Below are 11,046 nucleotides of genomic sequence, written 5' to 3'. Positions count from 1 at the left end.
ATCGTTGTGGTAGACCAAATAATGGATCCCCAAAGAAGTCCACATCAGAATGGAGAAAACCTACAAATATGTTATGTTATGTGGCAAAGGAGAATTAAGGTTGCTGATGGAATAAGTTTGCTCATCAGCTGATTTTAAAATAGGGAGATCATCTTGGATTATCTAGTTGACCCAATGTAATCACAAGGGTCCTTAAAAGCAGAAGTGGTAGAAAGAAAGAGTCAGTGTCAGAGTGATGTGGATTTTATTGATCAACTCTTGCTTCAAAGACACAAGGAATCTACAAGCCAAGGAATGTGGAAAGACTTTAGAAGCTGGAAAAGGCAAGGAAATAGATTTTCTTCTAGAGTCTTCAGAAAGCAACACAGTACTACTGCCAGAATTTTAAATGACTGAGACCCATATCAGATTTCCAATCTAAAGAACTGTAAAATAACTCACTTAATGTTGTTTTAAGCTGCTAAGTTTGTGGTAATTTGTTATGGCACCAATAGAAAACTAGTACATTAGACATATATAAGCCAGCATGAATAGTCTCTTAATTCATCCTAATTTTTTTTCTTTTGCCTTTTCTTAACATTAATGATTCATGAACATATGTCTTCTCAATAGTTATTTTCTGCGACCCTTAAGGATGGTTAATGCACACATGTATGTATATATGCATGTTATATTGCTATAAATGCATACTTTTGTTTGTAATATTTGTTATTTATGTGTGTGCACCCACACTTACATGTGTATGTATTTCAAAAGCCCATTTTACACTTCCTTCTGATTGCCTATGGAAGTTTAGACTGCTAGAGAATAGCCATCTGGTTCAGGAAGTTGTAGTAAAATTGAAGGTTAAATTAAATCCTCTTTTATGCTATTTACATATTAATACATATGTAAACTGTTGAAGACTTAAAAACAAATAAAACCAAATCAAATCTTGAAATAGGAATATATGGGTAAATATAATTACATAAAATGAGATGCTGTTAAAATTCAAATCACCAGTAAATAGGTCTAAGTGTTGTAGGACAGGGGAAAGTTATCAGAGCTTTCTAGACATGCTAGGATACATTTTTACAGAAAATTTGGATTTTTTTTTTAATTTGTTGCTGACTAGCTGCATGATCTAAAGCAAATGATGCAATCTCTCATAACCTTTTCCTGTATATTTCTCTCTATTCTTCATTGATTTATTTTTTTTTGATTAAACAGGCAAGTTTTTTTAATCAAATGTTGCAACTCTGCAAAAACTCAATAGTATTGTAGAAAGTATTACTGTATATATTAAAGTCTTTCAAAGCTTTGGGCAGACAGCATCTTAATACATTCAGTAAAAAGAATCTTTTTTTTTTTATCTTAAGTGCCAGTTACCACCAATTTTCATGCAATTTTTTTTTTCTTTTCTTTTTTTTTTTTTTTACTGCATTTAAAAGGTCATTACTGGTCAGTTGAAGAGGGAAATGTTTGGCTTTCCAGTCAAGGTAATGTGTTAATGAAAGTAATGCAGAGTAAATACCAATAGCAACCACATAAATCTGAATGGCACTGCATTCAAGCAAAGGACAATACAATAACATAAAGAAATATATGCATTTAGTTAATCAGTTCCTATTTTCCTCTTTGAAGCAACAGTACTAGCTAGCTAGCATCTAATATTGCATTTTTGTAGCAGAAACACAGCTAGACCCATAGTCTAAGCACTGACGGCATCAGTACCTGCTCATAAACGACATCAGTGTTTACCTCAGTCTAGCATGCTGAGTATATAGTCTTATGATTTTAAAAGTTTTAATTATTTGACAGTTAACACATTAGAGAAAAAGGTTTAAGCCATCTTAATATATACAAGCATTCACTTCAGTTCAGTTAGTATATTGCTTTCTAGAGTACAATGTTCAAATAATTTCATTTCTGTGACATTAAAAACTGGAATTTCTCTTAAAGTGCAAACCATCAACAATGAAAAAAATACAATATAAAACAATACATATGATGTTACAGTTACAGTGCAAACTAGAAATTACTAACTATGTGTAGCTGCTTCATTTTTGGTTTTCCATTTTGGCCCTATTTCATTATTTACAGCTGGTACCTGGTGAAAATTGTTTGAATTTTTAAACTATGTATGCTTTGTGGAGGATGCACCATTTCTTCTGATTTATCCTAAGGTGTTTTAAAAATCATTTGAATTGGATTTAACTATAAGACATCATGATGGCCAAGAGACTGGGAAGTATTGAAGTTTTATTTTATTTTTATGCTTAAGTTTGTGATTGAAGTGTTCCAAGATCTTATTCTTGAATTACTTAGCAAAAGGGCATGATTGTGGAGAAAACAGGGAGAGTTAAAGAATGGGAATACACAAAAATAAAGTTTCTCTAACAGAGTTCATGGTGGAGATGGTCAGCTCTAGTGGAATATTTTTTCCTCAAGGCTTAAATATGGCATCTATGGTGCCACTTATGATGCCACTTTAGCTGGAAGTAATGAAGATATCTGATTTCAAATTCACACTTTGAATGCCTACTGGCAATCAGCAAGCAAGGTGTCAGGTATGTATGCTGCACGTTGCTTGCTATAAGGATTTGGCTTCATTGGCTCAAATTTTTCACTCCACCAAAGAATAGGGCAGAGGCCCTCTAACCAATCATGTTTGCTGAGAATACTGCAGCCTGAGTAAGGACAAACTTCCCCTGAAGTTGCCTCAAATTTTCTTGTGTTTGACAGTTTCAGGATCACTATGCATCTTTCAAACACTTCTTTCCTGAAGATGGTCTAATTGCTGGGGCCTTAAATACAAACCCATTATTTAGGTAGAGTCCTGTCCTGGTCATTTGTGTGTACAAGTCCATCCTTGGTTGCATACTGGTAACATTGGAAGAAGTTAAGAATTTCTTTAACTCTGGTATTGTAGGCCATGCCCTGCCTTCTGACAACCATGACAGACTATGGAGAGACAACACTGAGATTAGCAGCTGTAGGTAAGTAGCCAAGACTATTAAGTGAACCTGGGGAGCTGGGATAGTATGCTGTTGGAGGCTGCAAGGCTCATGGATTCAAAAGCACAGAGGCCTGATAAATTGCAGCTTCAGTAGGAGTAACTGCTGCAGCAGCTGGAAATGTGTAGGAGGGAGGAGACAAGCATGTTAATTTACATGGCAGTGGGGATAAGACATTTCAATTTAAAGTGCCCCCCATTAACACAAAGTTCATCTCCTCAGCTGAACACTGAAATTCTTCAACATATCTATCCTTCATATTTTTAATGACACTTCTGTGCATCCATAAATGATCTGTCCACAGACTTCATCTGGATAAAGGCATCTCCTGATGTGTGGCCCTGATGATTCAATACCATGTGAACCCAGTGAGTTGGAGTATCTCTAGAGAACTTCCCCAGGAAGTCCAGGATGTCCTCAACTGTGGCTGCATAGGGAAGACCTCGAAGGCATATACAGTCTCTAACATTTGTAGGGGGCACAAATTGCTGAGGTAGTACTGGAATAATTGGAGGGGTTGGAAGTGGTATAAGAGGGACTGAGGAGAATTGATTCAGCACCTGCTGAACTCCAACTGCTGTGTTCCTGAAGAGTTCAATGTGTCTTTTACCCAACAAGTCCTTGTGCTTCCTCAGTGCATTCTAGCATCTTCACAAGCAAATAAGATGAAAACATCCCCTGTTGGCCTACCATCTGCATAGGTGACAAAGAGGATGCCTTCCTTCCCCCCAGTGATGGAGCAGTTTGTCCAAAGAAGGTCACCACTTCTTCAGCTATTGCTGTGAAAGTCAGCCCCCACATGCAGACAATGACTTAATTTTTCTTGTTGAGAAATTGGACTAACTCACTGGATGTACCACCAGCAATTTTAATAAAATCTTCACATGTTGCTTTGTAAACCTCAATGTAGTGGGTCCCCATGTGATGTTTGTGCATCTGTAGTGCTAGGTCTCTGTGCTTTTCACTTACAAACCTAACCAGAGCTTCTCCATTCCTTCAACTGTGAGCATTCTGGCAAAGTGCAGCACCTCCCTTGGAAATATTGAGTCCTTTGAAGAATATTGCAATATTTTGATCTGAAGACTGCCATGGTAAACCCTGTGCCTTGACTATGGTGCTATCGTCAATAAGTTCCATCTTGTGGCAAGTGCCATTTTCAAATTTGTAATTGACTCTCTCTGAATCTGAAAATCTGTGATTATAAGACTCTGAAATCATTGCTAAAATTATATTCCCCATATCTTCAATTTAAGAGGCTCCGTCTTGGGAGACTGAACTATTCTTCTCAAAATTCAAACACTCTGTTAATTGCAGCAACATCATGTTTGTCAGTATCAGGTGAACCAGGGCAACACTTCTTGAATTCTTTTCAAAGATCAAAAAAAGGAATAGAAGAATTCAGGCAGTCTTGGAAGTCTCAGGGTGCAGGATTTGCCTACATGAAGCTGCCCATCAGTACCAAGACAGAAGGAAGTTCCTACCCCAATATTCAGTTCATTGCTTACTGACTGGTTAAACTGTCAGGGGGCTTGGTCTATCTGCAGCACCGAGGACAGGCTTTTGGCATTGATCTTCATTTCATCTTTGCAATCCTCCATCAGTTCTAACTGATCTGCTCTGACTAGTACTTTGTACAGCTGTCCCACCTCCTTGTTGGCCTGATTCACCACTTTTCACAACAGCAGTATCAGCACCTTCTCATCCAAGCCAAGCTTGGACCTGGTGACCCCTGCAGTAATTCCCAAAAGCACCACCAAGGAATCCAGAGAAGCAATCATGTCAATTGGTGGGGAGAGGGAGAAGGGGAGTTGGGAATCAGTGAGGTTGGATGGAAGTGAGATCAGGAAAACCTGTGCTAAATCCTCTTCCAAGCAAAAAATAAAGAATGCCCACCCCCCTTCCTTGCCACTGCCACCAGGGCAAAAGTTGGTAACCAGCCACCTGAGCCCACACTTGGCCTGTGCTCCACACCCAGGGCAGGAAGGGGGTGGGGATGTGAAGAAGGGCACAGGAGGCCTCTTCTTTTTGTATTCTGTTCCCTTGCATCTATGCAAAAAGCAAGAAGTACGGCTGCAACCCCCAAGAGGTGTGCGCAATGGCTGAAAGCTTTTCTGTTTTGGGATGTGGTTCCACATGCCCACCTATATATGTCTTAATAAACATAGATAACATGAAACATAGGTTTTAATTTTTACTCTATTGATTATTTAGGCAGTATTAGATAAGTAACCACATTGCCTGAGTCATTTCCTTATTGTTAAATGAAGGAGTTTGATTAGGTGAGCTCTTAAGGTCTCATAGTTGAACTATTTATTGGTAAGTTTGTGATTCAGTGATTTATAAATAAATTCCCTTTATTACTAAGAGCATAATCACCTATCCTTCATATTATCTTCTCCACTCCCCACTAAAAATACACAGTCACTTATTTTCCGACTTTTCATGGTTGCAGCCTTCTTAGAGCTGTAAAGGCAGAAACATATCTAACTTGCAGATCCTTAGATGCATTTTTTTCAGTGGCTGGATATCTTCTTAAATTGGGTGCTCTACAAGGCTAAATAAAATTGTATTTCAGAGCTGTTCTTTTAAGCCTCTCCATTTCCTTGTGTCCATAAATCCAGAGTATAATTATTCCTGCTAAATATGGAGTGAGTTGCTAGATGGTGGGTCACTGGCTCAGGTATAACAAAGACTTTCAGCAAATGAACACTTTATTAGTTACATATCACAAAGGCCCCAAAAGAACAGGGGAAGAGATCTCACCATGGCTGGTCCCCTTGGAAGGCCTATTTCTCCCATCAGGGTCAGTGGATGCTGGCCACAAGTGCCCCACTGCCCATCAGACAAGGAGGCAATCTGTGCTGCCCAAGATTTAGTTGTTTATACATCCCAGGGGGGGAGTGGGCCCTGCCCTGAGCAAAAAATATGTATCCAAGCAACTTTTGTACAGAGTTCTTGTCCTGGAAAGTAGTTGGAAATGCTTGTTCCCAGTTTTGGGTCCAAGGTATGGTCATTTGTTCCACTAGACCTAATGTCTCTCCCCATCCCAAGCTGTGAAATGGAAACATAATAAAACATCTGCAAACAAAGAAAAAGAGGAGGGGGTAGATAAGGTCTGGGAGATTGCTGCCAAGCATGTCTGTGATATCCTTAGCATTCCATCTCTCAGCCTCTTGATCAGGCCTGGGCCACTCCTCCGCATTAGCTTCCATGACATAAGCCCACTTTCTGCCTCAGACATAAAAGGTAGAGACATATCAGGCCTACCAAACCATGGCTCTCAACAATGTTAACAGTAAAAGTTTGGGAACACCAGTGGCTGCAGCACATTAGAAGGGCTTCATCTGTGCACACCACTATACCAAGCAGGGTGATCAGGGCTGTGTGGCTCAATGGGGACATCCATGTTCCCACTACTCTCCCCACCTCCTACTCCCACTGAAAGGCAGCTGAAGAGGCTGTCTCTTTGTACATTTTGCAGCCAGTGGGCTTGCCATTGGATTTTAGTCACCTCCTGTTGCTCTGAGGTAATAACCCACATATAGCAGGTGTTAGCAATAGCACATATGCCTCGCTGTTGGGCTAGGAGGGACATCTAAGGCAATGGCATTATCAAAAACTATTTTGGAAAACAGGTGCACATGAATGGCTGTGTCATTATCTCTGTCATAGTGTGTAAATGAAGGACACCCTGATGTTAGTTCAAATGTGAGGCATGGAAAATGAGCTTCTTGAGTGGCAATCTGGCTCTGCAAAGAGGGAGAGGGAGCAAGGGGATGTATGGCAGATACAGCAGTCAGTCAGGTTTCCTGCTACCACAATGGCTTGGGTCAGTTAGATAAAGGTGTTTCTTTTCCAGGTTCCCTCTGGGCAAAATCTGTAGAAAACCTGAAGGGGGGTGGGCAATTACTAGTCCTGACAGGGTGGTCATGCAATGACATCTCATGGGACACACTTCTCTCAGCCTATTTTCAGTAATTTATGTTTTCCCTCTAGGGCAACCCAGTCTCTCTGTACCTTTCCTTAGGTTATAACCTTCCCCTTTCCCACTGATCTCAGTGCCTCCTTACCCATATCTTCCAGCCAATGTCCACCACTTCCTGATAGATGGAAGTTGTCAGGACTCCTCCAGGTATCGTGTGACTATTCCCAGGGGATGAGTGGCTCAAACAGGGGTAGGGGCTGTCCACTAACCTCCATCATGCATGTGTCAGGCTCTGTAGATTCCAACCACTGGATAGTCATCCTTGTGTGCTAAGTACTTCTCAGCCAGCTTCCATCACCCCACCCCTCTGTCTCATGGCTCTAACGTCCCACCATCCTGGGAATTGTGGTCAGGTTATAATGATAAGCAGAATGATCCACTGACAGTGGTTGTAAAGGAGAGTCTCAAATAGTGTGTCCTTGTTCTCCCTTTAAGGTCCAATCCTCATCTTGATGTGTTTAAAAGTGGATGTGCAGCACAGCCTGAGTTCCTCCCCAACTCTTGCCTCCTCTCATGCTATGAAGTGGGATAAAGTCACGTTTCCCTTCTGGGAAACTGCTGAGTTCAGCTTCCAGAGGACCCAATTTAGGTGAACAGTTCATCCAGTAAGAAAGTAGTCAGTGTGTAGAAACTGAAGCTCCTTTTTCAGGCAGCCATTAAATTTTCTCCACAATGAAGGCTGCCTGTGGGTCATGATCAACATGGAAGGGCCATCTAATTCCATGAGTATGGACTTATCATTAGTGGATTGGGAAGTAAAGTGGATTCTTAGTCAGAGATGTCATCTGGGTACCCAAAGGGGTAGCAGAGCTGCTTTTCCAAGGCATCCCATTTATGTATCATGTCTGCATGATGAACATGGCCATATCCTGAGTTGGTGTCTACAGCAACCAAGGCATAGGGCATACCTTGGGATGGCAGATGAGGGTCAATGTAGTCCACTTGCCATGAGCAGCCTGTTGCAGCCCCTCTGGAAACAACTTAAATACCCTTTTTGAGCCCTGTTTTGTAGTTGACATCACTCACATTGCTAAAAGGGAGATTATGCCTCTTTAAACAAGAAAGTATTCCATATTCCTGGGTGCATAGTTACATGGTGTTGGAATTTTCATGTCCAGTTTGATGGGGGGTTCACACAGAGGCAGACACAGCCATGGGAAATTTAGCCACTTCACAGATGTTACTGAGGGGGGTGAGTTAATTTTTCTCATCCTCCAGGAAGGGCTCATCCTCTGCTCCTCTACCAGGAGGTTTTCTAGCTTCCTCAGGGCAAAAAGCAACTTGGCGCATCCTTTTATCAGCTGGGTCATTCCAATGACATTCATTGTGATACAGGCCCTTGCCATGTGCATCAACATGGATAACATAGATGGTGCCTTTCCACACTGCCAATTATTTCCAAAGGTCCCTTCCCCAAACCAGGAAACTTTGGTTCTTCAGTTGCATTCCTTCCATGAACTGGACCAGACTGCTAAGCCGTTTGTGATGACTGATGAGTCAGTAACAGTTGCACAAGGGTGTTTGGGTCTGAGTGTTCCAGGGCTAAAAGAACTTCTCATAGTTATTGGGCATTCTTTCCAGTGCCAGAGGTGGTACATAGTCTACCGGAGGCAAAGAAAATGGTGGCCATTACCCTGTGGACAGCGGTAGACTTTAGTTTGGCTGTTCCATCAGTAAAGGGCTGGGCATCTGGAATAGTTTCCTTGAGTCAGGGTCCCCAGGATGTCAATGCAGGAAAGAAGGGCTCTCATCTGGTATTGTAACAGGATCACTGTTGAGGGGCGCCTCTGCTACCCATTCATGCAAATGTGTCACTCCCTTGGGGTCCAAGCTAGTGTGATTCTTTGTGTACTAATTCCAATTGATGATGCTCTGTTGTTGGACACTGTCTGGTTGAGTTCTCTGATAACCCAGGACCCAAGAATTGATGGAGATTTCTCATCTCCGGAGGACCTGAGAGCTCTCAGTTATACTTTTTTGTTCCTACTAAAGCTCAATTGCATGCCAGAAGTTGTGTCTCAAAGGGAAGTAGCTCTGGCCTGGGTCTGGCAACTTTTTGGTCCAAAATCCAGGGTTCTGGAATTCCTATTGCTTCTTCCTTCTGCTAGAGGGACCAGTCATTGTGGGTGTTTGTGACAGAAACCTGTAACTCATACAGAATTCCAGACTTCAAAGTTCCTAGAGGTAGGTAGGGTTGCTGAAAAGGCTGCTTTTACCTCTCACTTCTCTTCCGTTTCCTAGTGGAATGTATCTGCTTTTCGTGTCAACCCATACAGGGATGCCAAGAGGATACCAAGATGAAAAATATATGGGTGCCAATATTCAAATAGCCCAATCAGCTGCTGGGCCTCCTTGTCTACAGTCATTTGCCATGCTTCACCTGCCTTTTTCAATGGCAACACTGGACTATTACAGACAGAGAAGTAGCATGGAAAACAGCCATAGACAGAGATCCTTTATGGGTTCAGTAATGTCTTTTTCCTCACCAGGGAGGCAAAATTTCCACTGTTGAATGATGCAGCTAGGTGATGTGAGCACTGGGGATACAGGCCTCTCACTCTCCCAAAGTTTATGGCCAGAATTTGCTGGGAAGGGGACCATATCCCCTCAAGCATTGTAGAGGTGTGCAGTGATACAGGGTATCAATCCTTATAAGGCATTTCCCAGTGGGAAACATGATCACAAGGGCATCCAAGGGACCAAAGAGCCAGCCCACAGAGTAGCAGTAAACTCCCAACCCCATACTTGTGTGGAATGCCTGAAACCTCCTAACACTATTCATTGCTCTCTCCCATCTGCGTATCCTGGAATAATGGTGACCTGGGTGCCTGTATCTAAAAGCATCATAAAAGTTTGGTCACTGCCCCCAAATTGTACATGCACTGGGGCATATGAGTTTCTGTCCCCAGGGAGTAGACAGGGTGTTTGGTCCCACCTATAGGCCATTTTCAATTTAATCAAATCCAGTTCAGGTAAAAAGGTCCTTCCAGGGAACCAGGGTCCTCAGTCAGAACTCAAGCAAGAAGTGGGAGATTTTCAGGATCTCCCTGAACAGCATCTATTTGGGAATTGTGGGGAGGGACCAGGCAGGGAGAATTGTCCCTTTTGAGTCTGTGGCCTTCCTTCTAATTTGTGTTTTTCCTAAAGTTCTCCACTGGGGATACTGGCTATGGACCCCTTACTCTATTAGCCACATTAACATAGCTCAGTGAGTGGGGGTCTCAAGAGGAAGTGGTGGCCTCTGACACAACTCACAGGTATCAGGACCCACCAGATTAATAGGTAGGCACCTACTGTCTGCTGGTCTGGCTCTTCAGTCAGCCACCAAAGTAGCTATCCTCATAATACAAGAATCCTTGCTCCAAGCAGGTGGGGGGGTGGGGCAGGGTATGATAAACTTGCCCAATTGAGTTTCCCAGAGGAAGACCTGGGGTGAGGAGGAAAACTAGCTTATGGTCCCATTCAGGTTTCCCGTTCTAATAAAATCATCAATGTCCAGCCATGAAATGGGAATCCGGTAAAGGACGAAATACCTCTCATGGGAGTGGAATATCCAAGGCCAATACCCAGTTGTTGCAGCATGATCACATCCTTCTCCTTGCCACTCCAAGGCCCAGTCAAAATCCAGGGAGATCACCAGCTCATCCACCTCCCTGAAGAACAGAGCCAAACAGAGAATGCAGCCTTGGAGTGAGAGGCGATACACCATCAGCAGCTCCTTCCCCACCCCCTTGCCACCTCTAATGGTTGGTGACAACCATTAGAAAACAGTCCTAAATAGTCAGGTCTGCCTGATCCTGCATCAAACAGAGAAACAAGTCTCTTTGCTTTGGTGAGAAGGTGAGTTTATTGAAGATGCATCAACAGGGAACTGGAGGGAAAAACAAAAAATTTCCAAATAACTCGTCAGAGTGAGATGAGTTATTTGGGCCTTTATAACTCAAAACAGACAAAGAAATGGCCAGAATCCAGAAGAAAGCAGAAGGGAAAATAATAGAGAGAAAGCTGTTTGGTCAATTCTCCTGTTATCTTGAAGTCCTCCCCTCATTCAGGCTTGTTTTTCAA

At 42.3% G+C, this 11,046-nt stretch overlaps 1 pseudogene; it reads right to left on the bottom strand.

Annotated features, from left to right (window-relative positions):
• Positions 1-2,787: 2,787 nt before the first annotated feature.
• On the bottom strand, positions 2,788-4,888 carry LOC119508304 (annotated as a pseudogene).
• Positions 4,889-11,046: the final 6,158 nt, after the last annotated feature.

Source organism: Choloepus didactylus, chromosome 13, assembly GCF_015220235.1.
Source record: "Choloepus didactylus isolate mChoDid1 chromosome 13, mChoDid1.pri, whole genome shotgun sequence".
Taxonomy (NCBI): Eukaryota; Metazoa; Chordata; class Mammalia; order Pilosa; family Megalonychidae; genus Choloepus; species Choloepus didactylus.
Note: the sequence above shows the minus strand (reverse complement) of the source record. Positions and strands in the feature narration are given on the sequence as shown.